This window comes from Lepidochelys olivacea (assembly GCF_965140295.1).
Source record: "Lepidochelys olivacea isolate rLepOli2 genome assembly, chromosome: 1".
Taxonomy (NCBI): Eukaryota; Metazoa; Chordata; order Testudines; family Cheloniidae; genus Lepidochelys; species Lepidochelys olivacea.
Genome location: NC_140411.1, coordinates 193,883,022 through 193,889,021, shown reverse-complemented (window position 1 = coordinate 193,889,021; position 6,000 = coordinate 193,883,022).

Sequence of the window (6,000 nt, the reverse complement as noted above, 5' to 3'; positions counted from 1 at the left end):
GAGAAATAGCAGACCAAGAGGTAATGTGGGGAGGGGGAGTTATTAACCATTGAACGGGGGATGTATAGGGAGGAATGGACTCAGCCAGAAAGAGATTTCTAGCTCTCACTTTGCGGTGTTTCAGTGATCCATGCAGTTGTGACCTTAAAATAAAGATATAATGCTCTTCAGAGCAGCAGAAATAAATGAGTCTGTAGTCCTAATGGATTTATAAATGGTGCTAGAGAGGTGACCTTTATCTCTAATGAAATCTATATAGAATGACGCTCTTTAGGAGAAATGTTACTCGTCTATTCTGCCCCTGTAAATCCTGTCAACAAGGATCCATAATAGGGGCCTGCCCGTATAAAACTCACTGCAGGCTAAGGGCTTGAGTCTATACTGTGCTCTGTGCCACAATGGGGCCCTGAGACTGAGTGTGGCCTCTGAGAGCTACTGTAATACAAGCAAATAATAATATGAGTTATCAGGTCAGTGGCAGGGGGGAGGCCTTTTCACAGAGCAGAGAACGTGAGGCTCCTTCCCATTGGGTAGTGGTATTCAGTCAAGATTGTGTAGCAGAGAGAAGTTCTCTCTCTGTAGGGTGCAGATGCATCCCTGTGTTTTGATACTAAAATCCCTCATACCAGGCCTACCCGAGGGGAGAGATTGTGGAGAAGTGAAGGCTCAGAAGCTGTTATACTGACATGAGACTAAAATGGAAAGGAGAAAGACCTGTGACCATTCACTGATGGAGAGCCCAGGCCCAGCTGCTCAAACCTTGGAAGAAGTCAGACCTTTGACGTTACAGGCAGTGTCTTCTGTCTTTATTCTGTGCTTTCACATCTTACCAAGGTCTAAGAAGAGAGGAACACGTATCCCAATGACTCGCTTTAGTGGCACGTTTTCAAATAGGTGTCACTGGTAACTAACATTTCTTACTTCACCCCTTGATGTTTAATGCCCAGGATGATGATATGATCAGTGGCTGAATGAGAGGAAGAGTGGCTCAAGGGTTTGCCTGCTAGCTTGGCTCATGACAGACCCATGTTCAATTCCCTGCTCTGCTACAGAATTCTGCTGTGACGCTAAGCAAGCCAGTCCAGCCCCGCACAGATATTTAGGCACCTAACTCCCAGTGACTTCGGTGGAAATTAGGAGCCTCACTGCCTTTGAGATGCTGGGCCTTAGCCTTGCTGTACCTCAGCTCTGCACCTGTACAATGTGGATAAGTGTACTTCCCAATGGGGAATTGTGAGCTTAAATATGTTAATGATGGTGAGGTGCACACGTACTGTGGTGATGGGGCCATGAAAGTATCTCAGAGAGAGGGCAATGCATCTGGACCAAGGAAAAATAAATGTGTTTGGTACTAATTTAGAAGAGAGTTAGGGGGAAATCAAGAAAACTGATAGTAATGTATGGTGCCTCTGTGTCGTATGTCTACATGGCAAACCAGCCCCGTGCCAGTGAGTCTCAGAGCCCAGGCTACAGTGCTAAGGATAGCTGTACAGACATTTGGGTGTGGGCTCTAAAACCCAGGCACTCCCTGGGCTTCAGATTCCAAGCCTACTTGTCTATGTGGCTCTTTATAGCACCACAGCATGAGACTCATGAGCCCAAGTCTCTTGACCCAGGCTCTGAGACTTGGTGCTGCAGGGATTGACTTCCCATATTGTCCTACCCTTGTTGCTCCCTGAAGGGGAGACACCCCTGCCCCTGACCTGCCAGTCCAGGGGTGTCCTTAGAAAGAGACTATGCTGAACCAGCCGGTGGCATGGTGGTGGTTGTGGTACTAAATCTAGGGTTTTCAGTGCCTTGCCTGGGAGGGTCTCCTGTGCTGCGGCAGTTGGGTGCAGCTGAAGCTAATTAGGCATATCCCTGTACACCTTGAAATGCTAGAGGGGGTCAGTATGTACAGATTGTTTTGCAAGCAGTAGGCATTTGCTAGTTATTGAGCAGTGAAAGTAGAATGTGGCCAGAGACTTGCTTCTACTTTTAGTTAACAAAAATTTCATTTAGAAGCATGAGGGAAAATTCATTTTGTGGAACGGGTGGTTAACCTGGGTCTTCTGTGAACTTTCTGTTATGGGCATATTTGGAACTGCACCTTTAAGTGGCTTAGTTTCCCAGGTAGGAAGTCTGGGGCTAAGGGGTGCTGCAGAAGCCCATATTCTGCTAGTCAGAGGTAGTTGTGGATCTGCATCACTGAGTATGGAGGATTGCTGGGCCCGTAGTGATTACTGACCACCACAGTGTGGAACATGGCTGTGTCAAGCCGTGTATCTGTAGATCCCATGAAATATAGTACATCTATTCAGTGGCAAGGACTTGTTTCCCTTAACAGGCATTGTATTGTGTTGAAATTAATCAGCCAGATGCTCTGGGAGATGACAGTGAGTAACTTAATGCCTGCTCAGAGAGTGTGTCTGCATGCTATTGTAAGCAGTTAATTGCTTCATGTTTCTTATATTAAATAGGGGGTTTGGAATTGGAACACATTTTTCACTTTGCCTGGCTTGCATGATTTGTGTCTAGTGGGTATGAAATGCATTGGGCTAGCAGTGCAATAGTCCTGAGTGTGTTGACACATGGATGTCTGTTTTCAGTGGGAAAGAGGGTGCAGAGAATACTTCAAAGTAGCCATAGGCATTACTTCTTTTGGCATTTCTTGGTGCAGTCCCTACCACTGAGGAGCTTGCTTGATGGTGATGGGCGACTCCAACTCGGAGCAGTGGTGGTATTGCTCATGGTAAAACTCTTAAGAGCTGAAATTTATGAAATAAAAGGATGCAGAGACTCTGCAGGTCTCTCAGGAGTCACTGGGAGTCTGAGGAGTTTAGCACTTGGTAAGGTTAGGGCCTGAAATGCTAGATGTAAATGGTATCACAACTATCAGAAGTGCATTTGATCGGAGAGGATAGTTTTAGTGGTTTTAAGGAACAAGTTCACAGGACCTATGCTCTTCGGAATCATAGTGTCAGACCCTGATAAATTTAACTCTACTTTCCTCTATGAGGAACTCAAATGATGAAAGGCACTTTTCTCTGTGGGATTTTCAGAAAGACTTTGAAATGAAGGGTTTGTCTGTTTTGCCTCACCAAAAATTAAAAAATTCCTGTTGCACGTTTTGCAAAAGTGATACGTAGTCCTAAGTGTCTGTGACCAAAAATATGATGTTCTCCTCCAACTCTGTGACCTGGGCTGGCTTGTAGCTGTTCCATCAGATGTAGCTGCGTTGCAGTGTGGAATGGAAAATATAGAGTATATGAAATGCTTTGGGCTAAGAGATTCCCCATGAATGTAAAATACACCGTGCTTTAGACTATGCGTTTGTGGAATTATAAATGTAACTACTATCAACTTCCTGTGAATAAACAGCAGTCAAATGAATTAAGGAAATCATTGAAGTAGGTTTTTATGCTAACTGGATTCTGAGCCATTATTGTTACCAAATGATTCCCAATAAGCGGAATGATTACATCCTTTATTGTAACGTACAGTATTTTGACTATTTTCCTGGAGTGTGAGGACTGAAAACAAAATGATCAGCTCCGGTTGAACATGTTCATTACTAATGCTTTCCAAAGAGCGATCATCAAACGAGTCATACTGGAAATCAGCTCTTTAGAACTATAATGAATTTCATTTTTAGATGCATGATGTATTTTTTAAGCATGAATTCTTTAATGGGATAGCTCAGTGGTTTGAGCATTGGCCTGCTAAATCCAGGGTTGTGAGTTCAGTCCTTGAGGGGACCATTTAGGGATTTGGGGCAAAAATTGGGGACTGGTCCTGCTTTGAGCTGGGGCTTGGACTAGATGACCTCCTGAGGTCCCTTCCAATCCTGATATTCTATTATTCTAATTATGGCCATCCCACAACTATGATGTAAAATCACTGTTGTGGACAGCATGTGTGTATCTCATTTAATGGTAGAATATGTTCTGTATTTGAAATGGCATTCTCTATGATGAGTCCCTTAAGAATTGTATTCTGCAGTTGCTCTCCATCGAGCTCCTGTTGCAGACAAATTGGATTGTTAGATGCAGATAAATGGGCCTAGGGTGTATTTAATTGAAGAAGTGATGGTCCTGTGGTCCTTCTGCCAAGTATAAAGGCAGCCTCCTTTTGTTTCAAAGTATGGAACAATGAGATTTCATTGCTCTGAGTATTGTTTGGTTTTAGTAAGACTGTGTACTGGCTCTATGAAATGAATTGCAAAGCCAATCAGATCTGCAAAACTGAATTTTTATTTCTAAATGTAGTTAATATTTTCTGGAAGTAACAGCTTTATTTTCAGTAGGTCTGCACTAAGAAAATGATGCAGTTCCCTGTTTGATATGACATCTGTTTAAATGGACACAGCTCAATCTGGGCTTCAGACATAAATAGTGTATCTTAATCTTAAAAACACAAATGTTCTAAAACATATTTTAAAAATTAATACAATTCCTTGGCGTGTTAGTTTGCATTGCTTCTGCGTTCTCAACTATAGCAATCTATAAACGTAAGTGAAACTGCTTAGGTTACTTTTACTGACAGGGCTAAATGAAATGCACAAGATAAACACTTTGTGTAGGTAATGGTAAATCAACTGGATTATCTGTCCACAGCTAACGGTTCATGATGTAGAGAATGCTCTATAATGATGTCTATGCTACAGTTCCTAGATTTATTGTTCAGTTTCTGAACAAAATTGGGCACAAGATCCATACGAAAAGTGGAAAACCATAAATTTCCAATAACTAAAACCAGCTATTTTAAGTAGTTAAATAATCGCTTTAGGTTAGCTTTACCCTAAAACTATGAAGGGCTAGGTGGATATGTCTACACTACAGCAGCACAGCTAGGTAGCTGTAGAGCAGATGCTTCCTATGTCAGAAGGGGCCTCCTTGAGCCAGTAGTTAGGCCGAATTCTTCCATCGACCTGGTTGCATATACAGTTTGAGCAGGGAAGAATATCCTGCAAAATACAGTGAGGATCATGTGTCTGTATGTGTGTGCCCCAGAGAGAATTGTCAGAAGCAGCATTCAGTACGCAGCATGATTGTTGGAAATGCTGACAAAATAAAGTTTCTTACAATGTGGCTTGTAAATATCTTTGTTAGTTCAACTTGCTTCCTGACTGATTATTGCCAGGATAAGAACTTGGTAAAGGGGGGGGGGGGGAAGGAGGAGGAGGAGTGAGCTGTGTAAATTAACTATGACTAGAAAGAACCAGCCCTGCAAGGTACAGCTTTAGCATGCAGCCTAGGTAGTGCCTGGAAATGCAAACCACTGTTGTGTACTGTTCAATATTTTCTTAGCCAAAGTCATAATTTTGCAAGGTGCTGGGTACCCTCCTCTTCTAGATTCTGAGCCTGCCAAGACTTAGGTATATGCTTAGTTTTATGCACACGAGTAGCCCCGTAGACTTCAATGATAGTATTCAAGTGCTTTGTTTTACACATATATGGAAGTTGTTGCAGGATTGGGGCCCTACTGACTATCCTGGCATTCCACGGTAGGCATGGGTTCATCAATAGCTCTTGTGTAAAATGAAGCATTTATTGGTATATATTGGTCTCATCTGGTCTAGCTAACAAAAATCAACATAATTACAGCTTTATTCAGCTTGACACACATGCCGAAAACCCCCAGGGGTGAGCAATGGGTTTAGTATTCTATTAGAAGAGGGAGGGTCCAGCTGCATTTATGGAGGGGAAAAAAACCAAACTCTAGTAATGGAAACTTAAAATGGTCAGATATTATATAGGTAAGCCTCTTCTGCTATCCTAGAATATTTGAAGGGTTTCCAACTATTTCCAAAAAGAAAAGGAGTACTTGTGGCACCTTAGAGACTAACCAATTTATTTGAGCATGAGCTTTCGTGAGCTACAGCTCACTTCATCGGATGCATGCCGTGGAAACTGCAGCAGACTTTATATACACAGAGAATATGAGGTATTTTTTCATATTCTCTGTGTATATAAAGTCTGCTGCAGTTTCCACGGCATGCATCCGATGAAGTGAGCTGTA